The sequence below is a fragment of the Hemiscyllium ocellatum genome, chromosome 8 (genome assembly GCF_020745735.1).
Source record: "Hemiscyllium ocellatum isolate sHemOce1 chromosome 8, sHemOce1.pat.X.cur, whole genome shotgun sequence".
In the NCBI taxonomy this organism is placed as follows: domain Eukaryota; kingdom Metazoa; phylum Chordata; class Chondrichthyes; order Orectolobiformes; family Hemiscylliidae; genus Hemiscyllium; species Hemiscyllium ocellatum.
The window spans coordinates 108,063,085-108,090,862 of NC_083408.1; positions in this window are offsets into that span (position 1 = coordinate 108,063,085).

Genomic DNA, 27,778 nt, shown 5'->3' on the forward strand with positions numbered 1-27,778 from the left:
AATCCCTATAGTGTGGAAGCAGGCTATTCAGTCCAAACTGACTCTCCAAAGAGCATCCCATCTAAACCCTGTAACACTGCATTTCCCATGGCTAATCTACCTAGCCTGCACCTACCCAAATACAATAGGTATCTTTGGACTAAGGAAAGAAACCGGAGCATCCAGAGAAAACATGCAAACACTACACAGACAGTTGCCTGAGGCTGGAATCGAACCCAGGTCCCTGGCACTGTGAGACAACAGTGCTCACCCTGAGCCACCATGCTGCCCTGGAAACTGGTGAGGGTGGTGGTTTGTCAGAGGATTTTAGAGAGAGCCAAGCTTGCAAGTGGCATAACTGCAGAGGTGTGAGGGCAGGGATGGACAGGGAGGAAAAACAATGGAACAGCATTAGTGGTAAGTGATTTGATGTGGGAATAAGCAGTGGTTTCTGAGGCTGGAAATGTAACTTTGGGATGGTAGGTTGCCTCCCTGGTACCAACGATGTCATATTTACCTCAGGACATTCATTTGGGGAGGCTGAAGAACCAAATGCCATTCTCTACCTTGGCATCCATTACATTAGTTGAAAGAGGGATGAGATCCAGAAAAGCTGCATTTGTGGAGTAAGACAAGAGCCTGGAAAGCAGGACCTCGAAGGCAGTAATCTCAGAATTACATCCGGTATCACACTTGTGCGAATATAGAGATAAGATGATGAAGTGAATGAACATGTGGCTGGAAGAATGGTGCTGGAAACAGGTTTTAGATTTCTGGGACATTGGGGCTGGCTCTGGGGCAAGTGTTTCTAGTGTAAGGTGAATGGTGTACTGTACCTTAGCAGGAGCGGGACTAATATTCCATGGGAAGACTTTAAGGAGGGCTTAAAACAGTTGGTCAGGGATTTTGGAGGGGGAGTTTGAGAGGGAATTCAATAGAAAATTATCAAAGCTGCTTCTGGGAAGTAGAAAAACTGTAAATAAAGGGGGAAATCAACAGAAATGGGTCCTAGGATCAACCAGCATCAAACGTCACAACAGTATTTAAAAAAGCATAATTAAAAGCATTTTCAATAAGTTAGGTCAATTGATGGTGCTAGTACACATAAAGGGTATGATTTAATTGCTGTTACAGAGGCTTGGCTGCAGGATGGCCAAGACTGGAAACTGAATATTGAGAGGTATTTGACATTTAGGAAGTATAAGCAAAAAGGAAACAGAATAGTATGGGTAGTAAGAGACAGCATCAGTATTCATGAGAACTAATCTCTAACTGAAGGAACAGGATGCAGAATCTGTTTGAGTGGATCTGTGAAACAGCTTAGGGACATTTGTAGGAATAGTTCATAGCCACCGAACTGATGTGGTAATGTAGGGCACAGAATAATTCAAGCAATTATATTGCAGGTAGCAAGGGGAATGCAGTATTTTGTATTCAGTTATGGGATTCAGGTGTCACTGGCTAGACCAGTATTTATTGCCCACCCCAGAGAGGGTTTTAAGAGTCAATCTCATTGCCGTGGGTCCGGAGTCACACATAGACCAGACCAAGTATGGATGGCAGTTTCCTTCCCTGAAGAACACTAGTGAACAATTTTTTTTTCCCCAACAGCTGGAAATGGATTCATGACCATTATTAAGCTCTTAACTCCAGACTTGTTTTTTTTAATTGAATTCAAATTCCACCATCAGCTATGGCAGGATTCGAACCTAGAACATTTCCTGGGTCTCTGGGTTAACAGTCTAGTGACAATAACACTAAGCCATCACCTCCCCTTGAGAAACTTTGACTTACAGATAGACTGGATAAATTTAATGAGCACCAATGCTGTGGAGCAAGAATTCCTACGATGTGTTTGAACTTTTTATCCAATATGATGAAGTAAGGTACAGGTTTTTTCCTGCATCTTGTATTATGCAATGAGAATGGACTGATAAATAATCTTGTTGTAAAACAATCTTTAGAGAATAGTAAGCACAGGTGTGATAGAATTCTCCCTGGAGTTTGATAAAGCTGTAGTTCAATCTGAAACTAAAGTCTTAAATCTAAACAAGGACAATTGTAGAGTTGTGAGGAGGATGTTGCCTGTGGTGGATTGAAAAGATTATGTTAAAAGACGTGATACTCAATAGGTTACAGTCAGTATTTTTTATTGCTTGCTTTTCAAAAAATATGCATTCTTCAAAGGATAATGACCATTTTCATATATTTTTATTTTTACTGAGTGAGACTGAGACATTTGCAGGCTTAACGGCTGAATGGCCTACCACATCAGTACAATGTGTGCTGTGTTGGCGAGGCTGGCATTTATGCTTAGATGGTAATTAAGAGTGAACCACAATGCTATAGGTCTGGAGTTACGTGTAGGCAAGCAGATTTTTTTCTTGAAACTGCATTAGTGAAGCAGATGAGTTTTTACAATAGCTACATGGCCACTACTGAGCCAGCTCCTTATTCCAAACTTTATTGAATTCAAATTTGACCATGAAACCCATGCTCCAGCCCAACAGCCTGAGGTTTGGATGACTAGCCCAGTTACGTTAATTAGATTCCCTACAGCCCTTCAGCCTGACAAGTCCACACTGACCCTCCAAAGAGGAACCCACCCAGACCCATTTCCCTCTGACTAATACACCTAACACAATTTAGCGTGGCCAATTCACACGGCCAGCACATCTTTGTGACTGTGAGAGGAACCTGGAGCAGCCAGAGAATACCCCCGCAGAACATACAAACTCCACACAGTGGGTGGCCTGAGGCTGGAATCGAACCTAGGTCCCTGGCTCTGTGAGGCAACAGTGCTAACCACTGAGCCACCATGTCAACCATAACCTAAGCCAGATTCCATGTTCCCTATGTTCCTATGTTTACACATTTATCCAAATGGCTCTGCAATCCCTTCAACCCATTCCGACAAAATTTGGAACTTGGACTGAAAAGATCACTTGACTATTTTCAGACAGTGATAGTCATATTTTAGATTACTTTAACCTTATTGAACAAGGCAGAGACATTTTCAGAAAGATAATAAAAAAGTGATAAACCATTAAAGGTCAGAGATATTGATGCGGCAATATGTTTGTTGCAAAAAATTAATAACAGCAACACGAAATACTCTATCTGAAGTTATTGAGGTAAGCCAAGGAATTAATAAAACTATCCAATATTAAACAAATCATATTATGACACAAAAACATGATAAATTGTATTGAAATGAATAAGAAACCCTGCATGACCTGTAAATTATTGCTAGAGCTGGTTTAGATAGGAAGCAATATGGATTTTTCCATTTAAATATTGGGAGATTGACACACTGCAAAGGGACAGCAACTGTAGGAATAAGTATTGGTCCAACTATAGATCAATGTTGATTAGTCGTCATCTGAAAAAGTAAGAGTTCTTATATTTCGAATGAAGGAGACCCTTCAGAATAAAAAAGAGAGTCTCCCCAGGAGGGAATAGGAGAAGCAGGAGTATCCGCCAATAGAGGTGCAGGATTTGCTAAAATTAATGCTACAGAACAATGAGGGGTACAGATTCATAACTCCTTGAAAGCAGAGTCGCAGGTAAACAGGGCAGTGAAAAAGGTGTTTGGTACGCTTGCCTTCATTGGTCAGTGCACTGAGTGTAGAAAGTGAGAGACCATGTTGTGGCTCTATAGAACATTGGTGAGGCCCCTTCTGGAATATTGTGTGCATTGCTGGTCTCCTTGCTTTGGAAGGATTAGTTTTCCTACAGTGTGGAAACATGCTCTTTGGTCCACACTAACCCTCCAGACCCATTTCCCTCCGACTAATGCACCTAACACTATGGGCAGTTTAGCATGGCCAATTCACCCTGACCTGCACATCTTTGTGACTGTGGGAGGAAAACAGAGCACTCGGTTGAAACCCACGCAGACACAGGGAGAATGTGCAAACTCCACACATACAGTAACCTGAGGCTGGAATCAAACCCAGGTCCCTGGTGCTGCGAAGCAGCAGTGCTAACCACTGAGCCACCATGAAACTTGAAAGAATTCAAAAGCATTTTACAGGTTGCCAGGATGGGATGGTTGGAGCGATAGCAGAGGCTGAATGGGTTGAGTTTGTTTTCCCTGGAGAATAGGAGGCTGAGTGATGAGGAGGTCGGATAGTCAAGATCTATTACCCTGGGTAGGGGAATCCAAAACTAGAGGGGGGTATGTTTAAGGCGAGAGGGGAAAGATTTAAAAGAGAGCTAAGGAGCAACCTTTTCATGCAGACATGAGTGCGTGTATAGAATGAGCTGCCAGAGGAAGTGGTGGAGGCCGGTGCAATTATAACATTTAAAATGTATCTGGATGGTTGGATGAATAGGTAGGCTTTAGAGGGATATGGGCCAAGTGCTGGCAAATAGGACTAGATTAATTTAGAATATCTGGTTGCCATGGAAGAGTTCAACCAAAGGGCCTGTTTCTGTGCTGTATGGCTCTAGACTCTAATAAGGAAAGTGGTGCATTTATATAGCGCTTTTCATGACAGCTGGCTATCTCAACATGCCTTGCAGCAAGTGAAGTGTTTTTAAAAAGTGTAGGCACTGTTACCATGTAAGAAATGTAGCAACCAGATTGGGCACAGCAAGCTCCCATAAACCATAGTGTGAAATAATCAGATAATATGCTTTTGTGATGTTGATTGAGGGACAAATATTGACAAGGACACCAGGAAGAACTCCCCTGCTCTTTTTCAACATAGTCACTAAGGGATGTCCTACATCCACCCAAGCAGGCCCCTTAGTTATCTGAAAAGTGGTCCATTGACAGTACAGCACTCCTTTAGTACTACCCTGAACTATCAGCTTTGAACCCAGAGGTTTGTGAGTGAGAGAGGACAGTGCTACCCAATATGCCCTACAATAAGCTCAATAAAAGGTTATATTAAACCCACGTTCAATCTTTCTCTCACGCACTTGGAATGAATAGTTCTGGGTTCTATATGAGAGAAAGGATATGGACAGACTGGAGAAATTGCAAACAAAAATGGTTTTTTGACTGACACATTTCTTAGCCCCTCCACTATTTGGAAATTATCAAATTGCTTATACAGTAATCTGTGCCATATAAGCAGAAATTTCTTCCAATCAAATCGTGAGAGCTGTGGATGCTGGAAATTTGAAACAATACAGAGGATGCTGGAGAAACTCAGCAGCTCTGGCAGCTTCCGTGGAGAGAGAAACCGGGTTAACATTTCAAGTCTGGTTTGACACTTCTTCAGAACTGTTGGATTAGCCTCTTGTTTTCAGTCTCTGCCACTGTCTCTTCTTGGCAACAGTCTGAAGATGAACTCATCTGTACATTACTCTGGTATTGTATTTGTTCCTGAGGTAACCTTCTCACCTCTGATTCACACTGTCACGAAGGCCACTTATTTCGAGCCCGACAACATCACCCAAATCTGTCCAGCCTCAGTTCATCTGCTCCTGAAACACTCATTAATACCTTGCTCACTTCTGGCTTAATTTATTTCAACACACTCTGATTGTTCTCCAACATCCAACTCTCCATTCACTCAGGATCATTCTAAACCTTGGACAGTGTTATAGAACTGATACACCCAAAGGGCCACTATCTCATCACTGACCCAGCAGAGATCCCTGCCTCCATGTTCCTTTGAAGGCAATGGACAGCACTGACCCGATGAAGGGTTTTTGCCCGAAATGTCGATTTTCCTGCTCCTCGGATGCTGCCTGACCTGCTGTGCTTTTCCAGCATCGCTCTAATCTAGACGCGGGTTTCCAGCATCTGCAGTCCTTGTTTTTACCCAGCACTGACCCAAATCCATACAAGCCATGGGTGATGTCATGAGCTACATATGAACACACAAAGAAAAAGGAAAAGTAATTCATTCAGTAAGATCATGGCTGATATGATGTTAACCTCAACTCTACATTACAGCATACCCCAATAAGCTTTCATTCTCTTTGACTTACCTCTGCCTTAAAAATAAAGTGGGAATCTTCCCTTACCCTTGTTCAATGTTAATCTCTTCTCACTCCATATCCCAGTGCTATGGAGGAGACAGGAGTGTTGGATATCTCCCAAGAGTTGCACGGAACTATAAGACCATAAGACATAGGAGCAGAAATTAGGCCATTCAACCCATTGAGTCTGTTCCACTATTCAATCAAGGTTGATAAGTTTCTCAACCCAATATCCTGCTTTCTCCCTGTAACCCTTGATCCCCGTGATACTCAAGAAGCTATTGATCTCAGTCTTAAATATACTCAATGACCTGGCCTCCACAGCCTTCTGTCGGAATGAATTCCATAGATTCCCCACTCTCTGGTTAAAGAAGTTTCTCCTTATCTCTGTTCTAAAAGGTTTTCCCTTTACTTTAAGGCTGTGCCCTCGGATCCTAGTCTCTCCTACCAATGGAAACATCTTCCGCACTGTCCAGGCCGCTCAGTATTCTGTAACTTTCAATTAGATTCACCCTCATCCATCTAAACTCCATCAAGTATAAACCCAGAGTCCTCAAACGTCCCTCATATGTTAAGTTTTTCATTCCTGGGACCACTTTCATGAACCTCCTCAGAACCCCCTCATGGCCATTCCTGAGATATGGGGCCCAAATCTGTGCACAATACTCCAAATGTGGTCTGACCAGAGCCTTATGGAGCCTGAGAAGAATATCCCTGCTTTTATATTCAAGTCCTCTCAAAATAAATGCTATCATTGCATTTGCGTTCCTAACTACTGATTCAATCTGCAAGTTTATGTTGAGAGAATCCTGGAATTGAACTCCACAGTCTCTATGCACTTCAAACTTCTGAATGTTCTCCCCAGTTAGAAAATAGTCCATGCCTCTATTCTTCCTCCCAAAGTGCATGACCTCACACTTTCCCACAATGTACTCCATCTGGCACTTTCTTGCCCACTTTCCTAACATGTCCAAATCCTTCTGCAGCCTCTACCTATCTTTGTATGATTTGCAAAGTTAGCCAGAATGCCCTCAGTTCCTTCACCGAGATCGTTAATGTATAAAGTGAAAAGCTGTGGCCCCAGTATTGACCCTTGCGGAACACCACTTGTCACCAGGTGCCATCTTGAGAAGGACCCTTTATCCCTACTTTCTGCTTTCTGCCAGATAGCCAAACTTCCATCCACGCTAGCACCTTGCCTCTGACACCATGGGCCCTGACCTTATTCAGTAGCCTCCTGTGCGGCACCTTGTCAAAGGCATTCTTGAAGTCCAGGTAGATAACATCCATTGGCTCTCCTTGGTCTAACCTGCTCATTATGTCCTTAAATAAGATTCTAGCAGATTTGTCAGGCATGACCTTCCCTTGATGAAGCTATCCTGATTTTGTCCTATTTACTATACAATTCCAACTATTCAGAAATCTTATCCTTCGCAATGGATTCCAAGGTCTTACCTAAGACTGAGGTTAGGCTAATCAGTCTGTAATTTTCTGTCTTTTGCCCCTTACTCCCTTTTTAGACAGGGATATCACATTAGTGATTTTCCAGTCCTTTGGGATGTTCCCTGACTTTAGTGATTCCTGAAAGATCACCACTGACGCCTCCACTATCTCTTCAGCTAACTCCCTTAAAACTTTGGAGTGTAGTCCATCTGGTCCAGGTGATTTATCCACCTTCAGCACCTTCTCCTTGGTGATGGCCACCATACTCAGCTCTGCCTCCTCGCTCTCTTGAACTTTTGGGAGATTGCTCATGTCTTCCAGCATGAAGACTGATGTAATGTAATTATTCAGTTCCTCCACCATTTCCTTGTTCCCCACTAATATCTCCAGTGTAATTTTCCAGCAGCCCAATGTCCACTCTTGCCTCTTGTCATTGGGGACTCCATAGTTAGGGGGACAGATAGGAGGTTCTGTGGGGACGAGAGAGACTCACGGTTGGTGTGTTGCCTCCCAGGTGCCAGGGTTCGTAATGTCTCTGATCGTGTTTTTGGGATCCTTAAGGGGCAGGGGGAGCAGCCCCAAGTCATGGTCCACATAGGTACCAACGACATGGGCAGGAAGAGAGACGGGGATTTAAGGCAGAAATTCAGGGAGCTAGGATGGAAGCTTAGAGCTAGGATGAACAGAGTTGTTGTCTCTGGTTTGTTGCCCGTGCCACGTGCTCATGGGGCAAGGAATAGGGAGAGAGAAGAGTTGAACATGTGGCTACAGGGATGGTGCAGGAGGGAAGGTTTTGGATTCTTGGATAATTGGGGCTCTTTCTGGTGTAGGTGCAACCTCTACAAGCAGGATGGTCTTCATCTGAACCAGAAGGGTACCGATATCCTGGGGGGGACATTCGCTAAGGCTGTTGGGGTGGGTTTAAACTAATCCAGCAGGGGGATGGGAACCTAAATAGTAGTTTGAGTATAGAAAAGGTTGAGAGTAGGGAGGTCCAACATCAAGTTTCAGGGAGGCAAGATGGCACCGGCAAGCAAGACGTTGGTTTGAAGTGTGTCTACTTCAACGCCAGGAGCATCTGGAATAAGGTGGATGAACTTGCAGCATGGGTTGGTACCTGGGACTTCTATGTTGTGGCCATTTTGGAGACATGGATAGAGCAGGGACAGGAATGGCTGTTGCAGGTTCCAGGATTTAGATGTTTCAGTAAGAACAGAGAAGATGGTAAAAGAGGGGGAGGTGTGGCATTGTTGGTCAAGGACAGTATTGCAGTTGCAGAAAGGATATTTGGGGACTCGTCAACTGAGGTGGTATGGGGTGAGATTAGAAACAGGAAAGGAGAGGTCACCCTGTTGGGAGTTTTCTGTAGGCCTCCGAACAGTTCCAGAGATGTAGAGGAAAGGATAGCAAAGATGATTCTTGATAGGAGTGAGAGAGACAGGGTAGTTGTCATGGGGGACTTCAACTTTCCAAATATTGACTGGGAACACTATAGTACGAGTACTGTAGATGGGTCAGTTTTTGTCCAGTGTGTGCAGGAGGACTTCCTGACACAGTATGTAGACAGACCAACAAGGGACGAAGCCACATTAGATTTGGTACTGGGTAATGAGCCCGGCCAGGGGTTAGACTTGGAAGTAGGTGAGCACTTTGGTGATAGTAATCACAATTCTGTGATGTTTACTTTAGTGATAGAAAGGGATAGGTGTATACCACTGGGCAAGAGTTACAGCTGGGGGAAAGGCAATTACGATGCGATTAGGCAAGATTTAGGAAGCATAGGATAGGGAAGGAAACTGCAGGGGATGGGCACGTTAGAAATGTGGAGCTTATTCAAGGAAAAGCTCCTGAGTGTCCTAGATAAGTATATACCTGTCAGGCAGGGAGGAAGCTGTAGAGCATAGGAACCATGGTTTACGAAGCAAGTGGAATCTCTAGTCAAGAGGAAGAAGAAGGCTTATGTTAGGATGAGATGTGAAGACTCAGTTAGGGCGCTTCAGGGTGACAAGGTAGCCAGGAAAGACCTAAAGAGAGAGCTCAGAAGAGCCAGGAGGAGACGTGAGAAGTTGTTGGTGGATAGGATCAGGGTAAACCCTAAGGCTTTCTATAGGTATTTAAGGAATAAAAGAATGACGAGAGTAAGATTAGAGCCAATCAAGAATAATAGTGGGAAGTTGTGTGTGGAGTCAGAGGAGATAGAGGAAGCACTTAATGAATATTTTTCAACACTATTCACTCTAGAAAACAACAATGTTGTCGAGGAGAATACTGAGATACAGGCTACTAGACTAGGTGTGATTGAGGTTCACAAGGAAGAGGTATTAGAAATCCTGCATAGTGTGAAAATAGCTAAGCCCCCTGGGTCAGATGGGATTTATCCTAGGATCCTCTGGGAAGCCAGGGAGGAGATTTCCAAACCTTTGGCATTGATCTTTAAATCGCCATTGTCTACAGGAATAGTGCCAGAAGACTGTGGTTCCCCTGTTCAAGAAGAGGAGTAGAGACAACCCTGGTAATTATAGACCAGTGAGCCTTACTTCAGTTGTTGGTAAAGTGTTGGAAAAGGTTATAAGAGATAGGATTTATAATCATCTAGAAAAGAATAATTTGATTAGGGATAGTCAGCACGGTTTTCTGAAGGGTAGGTCATGCCTCACAAACCTTATTGAGTTCTTTGAGAAGGTGACCAGTCAGGTAGATGAGAGTAAACCGTTTGATGTGGTGTATATGGATTTCAGCAAGGCGTTCAATAAGGTTCCCCACAGTAGGCTATTGTACAAAATGCCGAAGAATGGGATTGCGGGAGATATAGCAGTTTGGATCAGTAATTGGCTTGCTGAAAGAAGACAGAGGGTGGTGGTTGATGGGAAATGTTCATCCTGGAGTCCAGTTACTAGTGGTGTACCGCAAGGGTCGGTGTTGGGTCCACTGCTGTTTGTCATTTTTATAAACGACCTGGATGAGGGCGTAGAAGGGTGGGTTAGTAAATTTGCAGACAACACTAATGTCGGTGGAGTTGTGGATAGTGACGAAGGATGTTGTAGGTTACAGAGAGACATAGATAAGCTGCAGAGCTAGGCTGAGAGGTGGCAAATGGAGTTTAATGGGGTCAAGTGTGAGGTGATTCACTTTGGTCGGAGTAACCGGAATGCAAAATATTGGGTTAATGGTAAGATTCTTGGTAGTGTAGATGAACAGAGAGATCTCGGTGATAATGTACACAGATCCTTGAAACTTGCCACCCAGGTTGACAGGATTGTTAAGAAGGCATAGTGTTTTAGCTTTTATTAATAGAGGGATTGAGTTCCGGAACCATGAGGTTATGTTACAGCTGTACAAAGCTCAGGTGCGGCCGCACTTGGAGTACTGTGTACAGTTCTGGTTACCGCATTATAAGAAGGCTGTGAAAGGTTTGGAAAGGGTACAGAGAAGATTTACTAAGATGTTGCCTAGTATGGAGGGAAGCTGCTGAAAATGTGTTGCTGGAAAAGCGCAGCAGGTCAGGCAGCATCCAAGGAACAGGAGATTCGATGTTTCGGGCATAAGCCCTTCTTCAGGTATGGAGGGAAGGTCTTATGAGGAAAGGCTGAGGGACTTGAGGCTGTTTTCGTTAGAGAGAAGGTGGTTGAGAGGTGATTTAATAGAGACATATAAGATATAATCAGAGGGTTAGATAGGGTGGACAGGGAGAGCCTTTTTCCAAGAATGATAACGGCGAGCACAAAGGGGCATGGCTTTAAATTGAGGGGTGATAGATATAGGACAAATGTCAGAGGTAGTTTCTTTACTCAGAGAGTAGTAAGGGTATGGAATGCTTTGCCTGCAACGGTAGTAGATTCGCCAACTTTAAGTACATTTAAGTCGTCATTGGACAGGCAAATGGACGTACATGGAATAGTGTAGGTTAGATAAGCTTCAGATTGGGATGACAGGTCAGCGCAACATCGAGGGCCAAAGGGCCTGTACTGTACTGTAATGTTCTATGTTCTATGTTCTTTTGTCCTTTCTATATCTAAAGAATCCGACAGTCTTCCTTTATATTACTGGGTAGCTTACTCACATATTTAATATTCTCCCTCCTTATTTCTCTTTTTGTTGCCCTCTGTTGATCTTTAGGTATAAAGGATGCTGCCTGAACTGCTGTGCTTTTCCAGCACCACTCTAATCTAGACTCTGTTGATCTTTGTAAGCTTCCCAATCCCCTGCTTTCCCACTGCCCTTTGCCACTTTATCTGCTTTCTCTTTTGCTTTTATGCTATCCCTGACTTCCCTAGTCAGCCATGGTTGCCTCATCCTCCCTGTACATGCTTCTTTTCCCTCAGGATGAATATCTACTGAGTCTCCCGGATTACTCCCAGAAACTACCATCATTGCTGTTCCACTGTTTTACCTGCTCGGCTCCTCTCCCAGTCAATCCTACCCATCTCCTCCCTCATGCCTGTATAGTTGCCTTTATTCAGCTGAAATACCATTACCGTTGATTCTGTTTTAGTATGAATACTGCCTCCTAAGGGTTCCTTCATCTTCAGCTCCCTTATCAAGTCTGTCTCATTGCACAACATTAAATCCAGCATTGCCTGTTCCTTAATGGGCTCCATCACAAGCTGCTCCGAAAAGCCATCTCATAGATATCCCACAAATTCCTTTCCTCACAATCCACTACCAACCTGATTTTCCCAGTCCACCTGCATACTGAAATCCCCCATGATCACTGTAACTTTGCCTTTTCTACACAGCGTTTGTATCTCCTGGTGTATGTTGTAGCCCAGCTCCTGATTACTATTTGGAGGCCTGTACGTAACTGCAACTGTATTTTTTTTTACCCTTGCAGTTCCTCAATTCTATGCAAACAGATTCTACATCATCTGACCCTACTTTGTTTCTTACTATTGATTTAATTTCATTTCTTACTCAGAGGCAAACCCACCCCTTTTTTGCTAATTTTTTCAACAGGATGGATATCCTTGAATATTCAGCTCCCAATCCTGATCCCCTTGCAGCCAGGTCTCTGTGGTACCCCCACATCATACCTGCCAATTTCAATCATCACCACAAGTTCATTTGCCTTATTCCTTACACTGCGTGCATTCAGATATAACACTTTCAGTCCTGTATTAACCAGCCCTCTTCTCATTGATTTGTCCAACGTGCTCCGAGTTTGATTGCTAACCCTTTCCATACACACCGGCTTTTTTGTGTCTGTGCTGGAGATTTTAATAACCTCCCCTGAGTTCTGCACTCTTACCTTGTCCTTTAACTCAGCTTTTCTAATTTCCCCTATAACTGAGTCTCCCACCTTCTCTTTAGTTTAAAGCCCCTGTCTCCAGTCCTGGTTATGCAATTTGTTAGGACTCTGGTCCCAGCACGGGGTTCGGATGAAGACCGTCCCATCAGATCAGGCCCCTTCTTCCCCAATACTGGTGCCAATGTTCCATAAATTAGAACCCATTTCTCCCATACCAATCTCTGAGCCACGCATTTAGCTGCTTAATCTTATTGACCCTGTGCCAATTAGCTCATGGTTCAGGTAGTAATCCAGAGATTATAACTTTTTTGGTTCTGCTTTTCAATTTAGCTCCTAGCTTTTCATACTTCCTTAGCAGAACCTCTGCCATAGTTTTATCTCTGTCGTTGGTACCTACGAGGACTACGACCTTGTAGTGGGAGATCTTTACCCTCCCACTCTAAGTTCCTCTACAGTCCAGATGAGATATCCCGAATGCCAGCACCAAACAGGCAACACAACCTTCGGGACTTTCGACCCTGGTTACAGAGAACACTGCCTGTGCCTCTAACTACACCATCCCCCAATTACAACATTTCTCTTCTCTCCCCACTGTTGAAAGGATCCCTGCACCACGGTGTTGTGGTCAGTCAGCTCACCCTCCCTGCAGGCCCCATTCCCGTCCACACTCTTGAACCTGTTGGACAAGGACAAGAGCTGAGGCTCAAGCAAATTTTACCTCCTGGATTCCTCTGCTAAAAATGTGTTGCTGGTTAAAGCGCAGCAGGTCAGGCAGCATCCAAGGAACAGGAAATTCGACATTTCGGGCATAAGCCCTTCATCAGGAATGAGGAAAGTGTGTCCAGCAGGCTAAGATAAAAGATAGGGAGGAGGGACTTGGAGGAGGGGTGATGGAGATGTGATAGGTGGAAGGAGGTCAAGGTGAGGGTGATAGGCCGGAGTGGGGTGGGGGCGGAGAGGTCAGGAAGAAGATTGCAGGTTAGGAAGGCGGTGCTGAGTTCGAGGGAATCGACTGAGACAAGGTGGGGGGAGGGGAAATGAGGAAACTGGAGAAATCTGAGTTCATCCCTTGTGGTTGGAGGGTTCCCAGGCGGAAGATGAGGCACTCTTCCTCCAACCGTCGTGTTGTTATGTTCTGGCGATGGAGGGGTCAGAGGACCTGCATGTCCTCGGTGGAGTGGGAGGGAGAGTTAAAGTGTTGAGCCACGGGGTGGTTGGGTTGGTTGGTCCGGGCATCCCAGAGGTGTTCCCTGAAGCGTTCCACAAGTAGGCGGCCATCTCCCCAATATAGAGGAGGCCACATCGGGTGCAGCGGATGCAGTAAATGATGTGTGTGGAGGTGCAGGTGAATTTGTGGTGGATATGGAAGGATCCCTTGGGGCCTTGGAGAGAGGTAAGGGAGGAGGTGTGGGCGCAAGTTTTGCATTTCCTGCGGTTGCAGGGGAAGGTGCCGGGAGTGGAGGTTGGGTTGGTGGGGGGTGTGGACCTGACGAGGGAGTCACGGAGGGAGTGGTCTTTGTGGATCGCTGATAAGGGAGGGGAGGGAAATATATCCCTGGTGGTGGGGTCCGTTTGGAGGTGGCGGAAATGACGGCGGATGATACGCTGTATACGGAGGTTGGTGGGATGGTAGGTGAGAACCAGTGGGGTTCTGTCCTGGTGGCGGTTGGAGGGGCGGGGTTCAAGGGCGGAGGAGCGGGAAATGGAGGAGATGCGGTGGAGGGCATCGTCGATCATGTCTGGGGGGAATCTGCGGTCTTTGAAAAAGGAGGCCATCTGGGCTGTACAGTATTGGAACTGGTCCTCCTGGGAGCAGATGCAGCAGAGACGAAGGAATTGGGAATATGTGATGGCGTTTTTACAGGGGGCAGGGTGTGAGGAGGTGTAGTCTAGGTAGCTGTGGGAGTCAGTCGGTTTATAGTAGATGTCTGTGTTGATTTGGTCGCCCGAGATAGAAATGGAAAGGTCTAGGAAGGAGAGGGAGGAGTCTGAGACGGTCCAGGTGAATTTGAGGTCGGGATGGAAGGTGTTGGTAAAGTTGATGAACTGTTCAACCTCCTCGTGGGAGCACAAGGCAGCGCCGATACAGTCATCGATGTAGCGGAGGAAAAGGTGGGGGGTGGTGCCAGTGTAGTTGCGGAAGATGGACTGTTCCACATATCCTACGAAGAGACAGGCATAGCTGGGGCCCATGCGGGTGCCCATGGCAACTCCTTTAGTTTGGAGGAAGTGGGAGGATTGAAAAGAGAAGTTGTTCAGGGTGAAGACCAGTTCAGTCAGTCGAAGGAGGGTGTCAGTGGAAGGGTACTGGTTGGTACGGCGGGAAAGGAAGAAGCAGAGGGCTTTGAGTCCTTCGTGATGGGGGATGGAGGTGTACAGGGACTGGATGTCCATCGTGAAGATAAGGCGTTGGGGACCGGGAAAGCGAAAATCCTGGAGGAGGTGGAGGGCGTGGGTGGTGTCCCGAACGTTGGTGGGGAGTTCTTGGACTAAGGGGGACAGAATCTTGTCAAGGTACGCGGAGATGAGTTCGGTGGGGCAGGAGCAGGCTGAACCAATGGGTCGGCCGGGGCATCAGGTTTGTGGATTTTGGGCAGGAGGTAGAAACGGGCGGTGCGGGGTTGTGGGACTATGAGGTTGGAGGCGGTGGATGGGAGATCCACTGAGGTGATGAGGTTATGGATGGTCTGGGAGATGATGGTTTGGTGGTAGGAGGTGGGGTCATGGTCAAGGGGGCAAAAGGAGGAGGCGTCCGCGAGCTGGCGTTTGGCCTCAGTGATATAAAGGTCAGTGCGCCAAACTACTACCGTGCCTCCCTTGTCTGCCGGTTTGATGGTGAGGTTGGGGTTGGAGCGGAGGGAATGGAGGGCTGCACGTTCTGAGGGTGAGAGGTTGGAGTGGGTAAGAGGGGTGGACAGGTTGAGTAGGTTAATGTCGCGGCGGCAGTTGGCTATAAAGAGATCGAGGGCGGGTAAGAGGCCAGCACGGGGTGTCCAGGTGGATGGGGTGTGTTGGAGGCGGGAGAAGGGGTCGTCAGAGGGTGGGCGGGAGTCTTGGTTGAAAAACGGAGGCAAAGACGGCGGAAGAATTGTTCAATGTCTCGCCGCGTGTTGAACTCATTAATCCGAGGGCGTAGGGGAATGAAGGTGAGGCCTCTGCTGAGGACTGATCTTTCATCCTCAGAGAGGGGGAGGTCTGGAGGGATGGTGAAGATCCGGCAAGGCTGGGAGCTAGGACCTGGTGTGGGACTGGAGCTGGGAGTGGGGGCGGGGTTAGGCGCAGGGGCGGGGACGGAGATCGACGTGGGGCGGGGTTAGACATGGTGACGAAGCTCGGTGTGGAGGTGGGGTTAAGCGTGGGGGCGGGGTCACACATGGTGGCGGAAGTCGGCATGGGGGCGGGGTTACACGTGGTGACGGAAGTCGGCGTGGGGGCGGAGACACCTGAGGTGTTATTGTCGTGCAGGTTAGTGATGTCAGTGGGGGCGGAAGTGGCTGCGGCGACGGCAACCGAAGGGGCGGAAATGGTTGTGGCGACGAAAGAAATGTTGTCATTCCCGATAGTCGCGAATCCGTCCGCGATCTTCCTGGCGATCATGGAAGCGGTTGTCTGGGCAGTGATCGCGGAGGCTGTGGGGGCGGAAGTGACGCCACGGTCGTCGTCGGCCGTTGGTGCCGCGGGCGCTGTAGCGGCCGCGTGGGTAATGGATTCCTCTACCTGCCTCACTCACAGCTACTAGGAGAAAGTGAGGACTGCAGATGCTGGAGATCAGAGCTGAAAATGTGTTGCTGGAAAAGCGCAGCAGGTCAGGCAGTATCCAAGGAGCAGGAGAATCGACATTTCGGGCATGAGCCTGAGAAAGAAGGGCTCATCCCGAAACGTCGATTCCCCTGCTCCTTGGATGCTGCCTGACCTGCTGCGCTTTTCCAGCAACACATTTTCAGCTATTTACTCTGTTACCAACAATTCTGCAGTAGCACGTCTCTCTACCTCTTCCCCTCTTTTTTGTTTGGTTATACTTTGACTGAGAGTTTGGTCTTCTCTAGTAGCACTCCCACCTCCTGAGACAGTATACCACAAATTCTAGCCTGATGATTTAATGCAGTTCTCAGGGAGGTGGGAGTTTGTGGTAATTTCACTGGACAAGAAATCCAGAATCCCAGTTAATTGTCTGGGACATGAGTTTAAATCCCACCAGGTTAGATGGTAAAAATTGGATTCAATGAAAATCTGGAAATTAAAAACTTGGATGATTGTGACCAAATAACCACTGTAAATTCTTGTTTAAAATCTCATCTGTTTCATTAATGCCTGTTAGGGACAGATAATTTGACCTACATGTGACTCCAGAGTCCTGGCAATGTGGTTGACTCTTAAGTCTCACCTGTGTGATTAGGAAGAAACAAATAAGGTACTGCCTGTTGGAAGGGGCATTTTTAGATACCTAGTAAAAGATCTGTGCATCAATGTATAAAAAGAGAAGTTATAGTATGTAAGTTTATGCCCTTGCCAATATTTATCTCCCAATCTACATCAGTAATAACAGATTATTTGGTCATTATCTTGAAAGGAAACAGTTAATCACTTTGACCTGATTGCTATGAAAGTTATCCTGCTATTGATTATCCATTGAGGCAAGGTTAACCTTTGGCCTCCTTCTGTTAAGCAGAGGTTTAAACCAATCTAAAGAACTGCTGGTCTATTGATTCAGAGCTGACCCTGCAGCAATGGCCAGAAATAAGGGGTTTAACTAAAGATTATCACTGAATCAGTGTAAGTTAAAACGCAACTGGAAACATCTGGATAGACAACCTTTGTTACAATTGGGATTTCTGTGGAGGCTTGAGACTAACTGGTATGGAATCATTGACCGACCTATAATGGAAAGTTACAGTTGGTAGAATAGCAATTATGTGTAACAAGAGTGAAAATATCGACATGATAACAAAGTAAGGGAGTCCTACTGGTCTTTCAAAAAACAAACTTGCGCACTGAGGAAATGTAGCCTATTGATTAGGGAAAGACAATTAAATGCATAGGGACTAGAGATGGCCATTCAGCTCCTTGAGCTTACAATTCAATTAACAATCAGACTATGACTGATTTGCATCTTAACTTCATCTACCCACCTTGGTGACTTATCCTTGACCCAACAAAAATCAACCAATCTCGGTCCTGCTGTTTTCAAACTGAATCTTCTAACAAGGAATGTATTTTGACTTATTTATGATCGTGCGATGCGGAATTATATATGAGGTAGTGAGGAAGGTTTGGAAAAGCTGGCTGTTTGCAGTAGGTATCTGGATTTGTATCGACCCAAGGACCTAACCAGAAATACGTTTTAATCCACAACCCAACTGTCCATGGGCTAGTCTTGTTGTCAACATTGTATTTTAAGTGCAAGTAAGGCAATTATATAACCTGCGCCCTTCATAAATTGATGGCGTCCTGTTTTTCAATTTTGAGAATCTTATTCATTTGAGGATATGATAACCACAACTAATGTTACTGCAGAACAATTCAGATCCCAGTCTGAAATCTGCCTTGATTGATTTTATTTAACAAGGTCATCTTTCACTGAACTAAAACCACAGAATGACATAGATTTGATTTGGGTTCTATTATGCGAAAACAATGAAGTTAAAACAGAATAAAACATGTGATTGGTATAAAACACATTTCAAAACACAGAGTGAAAACACAGTCACATATATCCCAACATCATCACTTCACAACACACAAACACAAAGAGAGTTTGTATGTCGGTCTCATGTATAGAATCCCTACAGTGTGGAAGCCAGCCATTCGACCCATCATATCCACACTGACCCACCAAAGACCATCCCACCCAGGCCCATGCCCCTGCATATTCCCATGGCAAATCCATCTAGCCTGCAAATCCCTGGACATATGGGAAATTTAGCATGACCCAATCCACATAACCTGCACATCTTTGGACTGTGGGAGGAAACCTGAGCACCTAACCCACACAGGTACAGGGGGAATGTGCAAACTTCATACAGACAGTCACCCAAGGCTGGAATCTCCAGCGCTGTGAGGTAGCACTAAGCCATCCTGCACTATAGGTTTAACTTAATGGTTCCTTTCAATTTTAGCTTGTGAAGGCTTGATAGCCTCTTCCTCGATTATTCATACAACTGAGCTTAAACTTCCTCAGATCCAAATAATCACCTTCATGGTCTTACCTAAATACTTCTGGTCCAGTGCTTTCAACTGAAGCACTTATACGGAAGTAGCTTATTTCGTAACTTTTTCAACTTAATTCTTTTCTCTCGGAGAAACTGTTTCATATATCTAACATCAACCAAGCCATCTGCCAATTGAAACCGAAACTTTCTAAGCTATGGAATTTTCCCTTCAGCAAAAAGAACTTCGTGATTCTTCTAACTGAAAGCCAGCTGATGCTCATCAGTGTTTACATTGCCTATTCATCAAACTCTCCCAATTCAAATAAATTACCATTAACATCCATGGACTCCCACTTTCGTACTGATTTTTAAAAAGTCATGGCTCCAGAAATGCTAGCAAGTTAATCATTCAACCCTTTCATATACATAGAACAAAACCCCCATGCTACTAGTTCAAAATCCAAACTCTAAAATAACTTTCTTATGTAATATACGGATCACACACTTTTCATCCCAAGGAATACATTACTGTTAAGAACTACTCTTTGGTAATCATGCTGCTGTGTATGGGATCATTCTGTGCATAAATGCTCTGCCCTTTTATCCCACATCATAAATCACAATATTCCAAAAGCAGCCTGATTTCTGCATACTGCTTCAGCACACGCTAAGGTTGTGAATGGCATTATATCAATGCAGGTTATTTGTATCTTTTTATCAGACTGCAAACTGAAAGGATTAATGTCACTATCTGTCAGAGAAGCTGATGGGTTGTGAGACACAGTTTATTCAATCTTGAATGAAGCACAGAGTGTCATTGTCTATCAGAAACAGTTGCAATGTGAAGCAGTGAGCAACAGAGATTGACAGCAAACATCTATCTGATACAATTGTTATTCACCTTCCTAGATTGGTGCATTATATATAGTGTAGACCAGCAAGAAGCCATTCGGCCCATCCTGCTTATGCTCGCTCTTTGAAAGCACTTTCCAATTAGCCCTCCTTCCCTGCAGTTTTCCCACAATCGTGCGCCATTTACTTTTATTGATTCAGTTTGAGTCTATGCTCTTGCAATGAAACCCATAGCATAACTATTTGTTGCATTGGAAAGAAAATCTCATCTCTCACCTGGTTCATTTGCAAATTCATTTAAATCAATGTCCTCTTGGCCAGTGAAATTATTTTCTCTTAAGTATTGCTGAAAATAGAGGCACATTAGCAGAATGTTTCATATTGCATTCATCAGGACAAATGCCAGAATGCCAAATTTCATATGATCATAGCGAATTATAGTATAGGACATTGGTGAGTCAACTCTCATTGACCAATGCATTACCATGGATAAAGTAATAGGGAATGATAGGCTCCTCAACCTCCTTTAATGACCCTATCAAAAGCAATCATGACCTTGAATGCTGCTATCAACTCTCCCCTGAACTTTCTTTCCTTGAGGGTTAACAGTATGACAGTTATAGAACGATACAGAGCAATAGGAGGCCATTCAGCCCATTGAGCTTGCAGTAGCTCTATTACCAAATACCAATCTCCTGCCTTTTCCACTAGCCCTATACATAATTTTTATCCATATAACCATCCAATGCCCTCTTGAGTACCTGACATTTCCAGGCAATGCATTCCATAGTCTAATTTTTAAAAAAGCTTTTTTCCTCACATCACCCTCTCGTTGTTTGCACATCACTTGAAATCTGTGCCCTCTTGTTATTTTGTCTTCCCTTTTAATGACGGGAAGAGATCCCCCCTATCTACACTGTCCAATCTATTTGTGTGAAAACCTCAATTAAGTCTCTTCTCAGCCTTGTTCTCTGCATGGAGAACAGTCCCAGGTCCTCTCGTCTTCCACCTTGAATTCTTCATACAAGCCTTACGTTATCTGTGTCTGTCAGTGAGATGTGATCATAAGGGAAGGGCAACTGTGTGACAGACATTATATGAAATGCTCAAGAGAAGCTTGGTGTCTGAAACAATGAGTACATCATAGCTTCAACATAATACAACACAAAGTATAATCAGGGATGCCAACATGGCTGAAGACAAGATGCGATCACTGAAGTTTCCAGATAGTAGAGAACTCAAAGGAGTTTGCTCCTTTCCCCTCACCCCACTGTCCTGCCTCTCCCCCAGCCAAGTGAGAATGAGTAGATGCTGTTGCCAAAAGGATTGCACACCTTCTGAACTGACTCATAGATGGCCATCAAACCTCCAGGATTATCATCTGCCGTCTCAGAATCACAGAATGGTTACAGCACAGAAGGACGACATTCAGTGTCTGAAGGAGAAACTGACTACATGGCAATGTCCACTGTGTTCAATTCTGGTCACCTTGCTACGGGAAAGATGTTGTTAAACTTGAAAGGGTTCAGAAAAGATTTACAAGGATGTTGCCAGGGTTGGAGGATTTGAGCTATAGGGAGATGCTGAACAGGCTGGGGCTGTCTTCCCTGGAGCGTGAGAGATGAGCTTGTAAAGGTTTATAAAATCTTGAGTGGCATGGATAGAGTAAATAGACAAGATCTTTTCCCTGGGGTGGGCAAGTCCAGAAATAGAGGGCATAGGTTTAGGGTGAGAGGGGAAAGATATAAAAGGGTCCTGAAGTGCATTTTTTTCACACAGAGGGTGGTGCATTTTTGGAATGAGCTATGTTTTTACTCATTCACAAAATGAGGACATCGCTCAGCATTTATTGCCCAGAGAGCAGTTAGGAGTCAACCACATTGCTGTGGGTCTACAGTTACATGTAGGCCAGACCAGGTAAGGATTGCAGTTTCCTTCCCCTAAAGGATATTATTGAACCATATGAGTTTTTCCAACAATCAGCAATAGAGTGCAGCTCATCATAGACTCTTGATTCCAGATATTTATTGAATTTAAATTCTACCATCTACCCCAGCAGGATTTGAACCCAGGTTCCTAGAACAATATCTGGGTCTCTGAGCTAAGAGTCCAGCAACAATACCACTAGGCCATTGTCTCCCCTGCCAGTGGAAGTGGTGGAGGCTGATACAATTACAACATTTAAAAGTTAAAAATCACACAAAACCAGGTTATAGACCAACAGGTTTAATTGGAAGCACACTAGCTTTCGGCTTGAAGTGGAGAGGATCTCTAGGAAGATCGCACATATCGACACAGACATCAAATTTTTACATCTGCATCTCCAAATCAGAACATTTAAAAGGCATCTGTTGAGTATACGAATTAGGAAGGGTTTAGAGGGATATGGGCCAAGTGCTGGCAAATGGGACTAGATTAGGTTGGGATATCTGGTTGGCATGGACGGGTTGGACCAAAGGGTCTATTTCCGAACTGTACATCTCTATGACTCTACAATTCTGACTGTAGATGTCTAACTTTGCAGAAGCATTGAACCTATAAACGTACCCTGCTCACGGATTGTAACACTTTCAGAAGATGGTTCTCCAATACCTTCTTAAGGGCCATGGGGGTGTACAGTAAATGCCCACCTAAACAGCAATGCCCACTGTCCCATGCAAAGAAAAAAAACAATGTTTCTAACAAGAGAATACCCTAATCTCCTCCTAACTGCTTTGATTGAGCCTGCCTCCATCATACTCACAACACATTCCAGGCCTTAATTACTCACTGCATTAAAGAAGGCTTCTCCTCCTGTCTTCACTTCCTCCAATTACCAGTTACCTATAATGTGTACATGCTTGTTCTTGATTCTTCCACCAAGAGGAACACCTTTTACCCTCTACTTTGTTGCGATCCATTGTGATTTTGAATATCTCTATTGAGTTTCCTGCCAACATTCCCCAGGTAAAACTTTTCTTATTGACGACAAATGTGGAATTCCTCATCCCAGGAACCGTTCCCATGAAATTTTAATTAACTGTCTCTGTGTCTTCATGTCTTTCTGAGAGTGGTTTTCAAGGGGCGTCGTTTGCCAAATTGCTATCTTGCAAACCCTGCTGGAGATAGTGTGCAAATGCAGGAATGGAGCAAATGAACACTTGTATCCATTGGCAGCCCATGGATAGCGGACATCATTCAACTGAGTTTCACCAGCTGCCTTTTCTGTCAATTCATTCGCAGAATGTTGGTTTTACAAGAAGTTATATCCCTAAGGAAAACGCCTTGAGACAATGGTGTTAAACTACAACATAGAGGCCATTGCTGCAGGTTCGAAGTCACATGGAGGTCAGATCGGGTTAGAAAGACTAGGGTTTTAAGAATAATCTAATCATTGAAAGCGGTTTAGTCCAAAATATATGTCATTACTTTTGAATTCCCATGTTGAAATTGCAAAGCCAGATCAGTAGTCCTGAACTCTCAGTTGCATAGGCGAAAGTGAGGACTGCAGATGCTAGAGTCAAGAGTGTGGTGCTGGAAAAGCACAGCAGGTCAGGCAGCATCCGAGGAGCAGGAAAATCGACATCAGGATGAAAGGCTTTTGCCCGAAACCTCCATTTTCCTGCTCCTCGGATGCTGCCTGACTTGCTATGTTTTTCCAGCACCGCTCTCATGACTCTAAGCTACATGTCTAGTAGAATAGACATATGTGACCATAAATACTGGAGATTTAGTCAGGAAAGGGTTATTGGTTCAGTATCACAATCACCCGCTCCCCTGTTAAAAGGGGATGGTTAAAGTCACCAATACTCCAGAGTTAGCCTGGAATCTTCCGAAGACTGGGGAAAGAAGTCAGGAAGACTGGTGGCTGCATCAATATAAGACATGATGTCACCTTTGAACATGCTTCAGCGCTCATAAAATACAGACAGCTCTGCTCGAACGCGCATCTCTTCATCACAATTTGGCTTTAACATGACTGAAGAATTTACAGCATTATTTGTAGAATGTGAACTTGCCTTACCTGGATTGGCTACATCACAAGTCCGGCCCCATTAGTTTAAATGGTGCTGCTATTGCGTGGTTTCCTTATAATGCAAGATCGCACGGGAATGGAATTAACGTGTTATAACAGAACTGACTGTATTATAAAACTATAAAAACTAATCTGGTCAAGATGTTATCCTTCCAAAGATCCTAAATAAGGGTCAGCACATAACTCCAGTACACATTGGGTGGACTACAAGCAGGATCTTATTACTTTTAATTCAGTATCATAACCAAAAACCATAGGACTTGCATTTGCAATATATATTTTAACAGGAGGTGGTGGTGTAGTGGTAATGTCTCTGGAATAATAATCCAGAAGGCCAGGTCAATGTGGTTGAATTCTGCCATTGAATATGATGCAATCAGAATTCAATGAAAAAACATTTGGAATAAAGAGTGAGTCTAGTAGCAATCTTGTGACCACTGTCAGTTGCCGTAGAAACCCATCTAGTTCAGTACTGCCTCTTGAGGGAAGGAAATCTGCCCTCCCTACCTGATCTGGCCTCCATGTGATCCCAGACCTACAGTAAAATGAATGACCTTCTGGTCAATTAAGGTGAGTAATGAATGCTGGCTTGGCTATGATAAAAGGTAGGGAGGAGAGACTTGGGAGAGGGGCCTTGGGAATGCGATAGGTGGAAGGAGGTTAAGATGTGGGTGATAGACCGGAGTGGGGATGGGGGCGGAGAGGTCAGGAAGAAGATTGCAGCTCAAGAGGGCAGTGCTGAGTCCGAGGGTTGGGACTGAGATAAGGTGGGGGAGGGGAAATGAGGAAGCTGGAGAAATCTGCATTCATCCCTTCTGGTTGGAGGGTTCCTAGGTGGAAGATGAGGCGTTCTTCCTCCAGGCGTCGTGTTGCTATGGCCTAGCGATGGAGGAGGCCAAAGACTTGCATGTCCTTGGCAGAGTGGGAGGGGGGGTTTAAACTGTTCAGCCACAGAGCAGTTGGGTTGGTTGGTGCGGGTGTCCCAGAGGTGTTCTCTGAAACATTCCGCAAGTAGGCGGCCTGTCTCCCCAACGTAGAGGAGGCCACATCGGGTGCAGCGGATGCAGTAAATGGTGTGTGTGGAGGTGCAGGTGAATTTGTGTCAGATATGTAAGAATCCCTTGGGGCCTTGGAGGGAAGTAAGGGGGGAGGAGTGGGCGCAAGTTTTGTATTCCTTGTAGTTGCAGGGGAAGGTGCCGGGAGTGGAGGTTGGGTTGGTGGGGGGTGTGGACCTCACGAGGGAGTCGCGGAGGGAGTGGTCTTTCCGGGACGCTGATAGGGGAGGGGAGGGAAATATATCCCTGGTGGTGGGGTCCGTTTGGAGGTGGCGGAAATGATGAAGGATGATACAATGTATCTGGAGGTTGGTGGGGTGGTAGGTGAGGACCAGTGGGGTTCAGTCCTGGTGGCGATTGGAGGGGCGGGGTTCAAGGGCGGAGGAGCAGGAAGTGGAGGAGATGCGGTGGAGAACATCGTCCAGGAATTGGGAATATGGGATGACGTTTTTACAGGGGCCAGGGTGGGAGGAGGTGCAACAAAGGTAGCTGTGGGAGTGGGTCGGTTTATAGTAAGTGTCCGTGTTGAGTCGGTCACCCGAGATAGAAATAGAGAGGTCTAGGAAGGGAAGGGAGGAGTCTGAGACGGTCCAGGTAAATTTGAAGTCAGGGTGGAAGGTGTTGGTAAAGTGGATGAACTGTTCAACCTCCTCATGGGAGCACGAGGCAGCGCCGATACAGTTATCGATGTAGCAGAGGAAAAGGTGGGGGGTGGTGCCAGTGTAGTTGCGGAAGATGGACTGTTCCACATATCCTACGAAGAGGCAGGCATAGCTGGGGCCCATGCAGGTGCCCATGGCTACTCCTTTGGTTTGGAGGAAGTGGGAGGATTGGAAAGAGAAGTTGTTCAGGGTGAGGACCAGTTCAGTCAGTCGAAGGAGGGTGTCAGTGGAAGGGTACTGGTTGGTACAGTGGGAAAGGAAGAAGCGGAGGGCTTTGAGTCCTTCGTGATGGGAGATGGAGGTGTACAGGGACTGATGTCCAGTGTGAAGATAAGGCGTTGAGGGCCGGGGAAGCGAATATCATGGAGGAGGTGGAGGGCGAGGGTGGTGTCCCGAATGTAGGTGGGGAGTTCTTGGACTAAGGGGGACAGGACAGTGTCAAGGTATGCAGAGATGAGTTCGGTGGGGCAGGAGCAGGCTGAGACAATGGGTTGACTGGGGCAGTCAGGTTTGTGGATTTTGGGCAGGAGGTAGAAAGGGGCGGTGCGGGGTTGTGGGATGATGAAGTTGGAGGTGGTGGATGGGAGATCTCCTGAGGTGATGAGGTTATGGATGGTCTGGGAGACGATGGTTTGATGGTGGGAGGTGGGGTCATGCTCAAGGGAGCAGTAGGAGGAGGTTTCCGTGAGCTGGCGTTTAGCCTCAGCGGTGTAAAGGTCGGTGCGCCAAACTACCACCGCAACTCCCTTGTCTGCCGGTTTGATAGTGAGTTTGGGGTTGGAACGGAGGGAGTGGAGGGCTGCACGTTGCGAGGGTGAGAGGTTGGAGTGGGTGAGAGGGCTGGACAGGTTGAGGCGGTTAATGTCGCGGCGGCAGTTGTCTATGAAGAGATCGAGGGCGGGTAAGAGGCCAGCACGGGGTGTCCAGGTGGATGGGGTGTGTTGGAGATGGGAGAAGGGGTCGTCGGAGGGTGGACGAGAATCCTGGTTGAAGAAGTAGGCACGGAAGCGAAGGCAGCGGAAGAATTATTTGATGTCTCGCCGCGTGTTGAACTCGAAAATCCCGCAGCGTAGGTGGATGAAGGTGAGGCATCTGCTGAGGACTGATCTTTCATCCTCAGAGAGGGGGAGGTCTGGAGGGATGGTGAAAATACGGCAGGTCTGGGAGCTAAGATCTGGTGTGCGGCTGGAGCTGGGGGTGGGGGTGGAGTTGGGCATGGGGGTGGAGATCAGTGTGGGAGCGGAGGTCGGCGCGGGGAATGGTTAGGCGTGGGAGGGGAGATCTGCGCGGAGGCAGAGATCAGTGTTGGGCGGAGATCGGTGTGGGGGCGGAGATCGGCGTGGGGGCGGAGATCGGTGTGGGGGCGGAGATCGGCGTGGAAACGAAGATCAGCGTGGGGGCGGAGATCGGTGTGGAGGCGGAGATCGGTGTGGAGGCGGAGATCGGTGTGGGAGCGGAGATCGGCGTGGAGGCGGAGATCGGTGTGGAGGCGGAGATCGGTGTGGAGGCGGAGATCGGTGTGGGAGCGGAGATCGGCGTGGGAGCGGAGATCGGTGTGGAGGCGGAGATCGGCGTGGAGGCGGAGATCGGTGTGGAGGCGGAGATCGGTGTGGGGGCGGAGATCGGTGTGGGAGCGGAGATCGGCGTGGGAGCGGAGATCGGCGTGGAGGCGGAGATCGGCGTGGAGGCGGAGATCGGTGTGGGAGCGGAGATCGGTGTGGAGGCGGAGATCGGTGTGGAGGCGGAGATCGGTGTGGAGGCGGAGATCGGTGTGGAGGCGGAGATCGGCGTGGGGGCGGAGATCGGTGTGGAGGCGGAGATCGGTGTGGAGGCGGAGATCGGTGTGGAGGCGGAGATCGGTGTGGAGGCGGAGATCGGCGTGGGAGCGGAGATCGGCGTGGGAGCGGAGATCGGCGTGGGGGCGGAGATCGGCGTGGAGGCGGAGATCGGCGTGGAGGCGGAGATCGGCGTGGGAGCGGAGATCGGCGTGGGAGCAGAGATCGGTGTGGAGGCGGAGATCGGCGTGGGAGCGGAGATCGGCGTGGGGGCGGAGATCGGCGTGGGGGCGGAGATCGGCGTGGGGGCGGAGATCGGCGTGGGGGCGGAGATCGGCGTGGAGGCGGAGATCGGCGTGGAGGCGGAGATCGGCGTGGGGGCGGAGATCGGCATGGGGGCGGAGATCGGTGCGGGGGCGGAGATCGGCGTGGAGGCGGAGATCGGCGCGGGGGCGGAGATCGGTGCGGGGGCGGAGATCGGCGTGGAGGCGGAGATCGGCGCGGGGGCGGAGATCGGTGCGGGGGCGGAGATCGGCGTGGAGGCGGAGATCGGCGTGGGGGCGGAGATCGGCGTGGAGGCGGAGATCGGCGTGGGGGCGGAGATCGGTGCGGGGGCGGAGATCGGTGCAGGGGCGGAGATCGGCGTGGAGGAGGAGATGCATG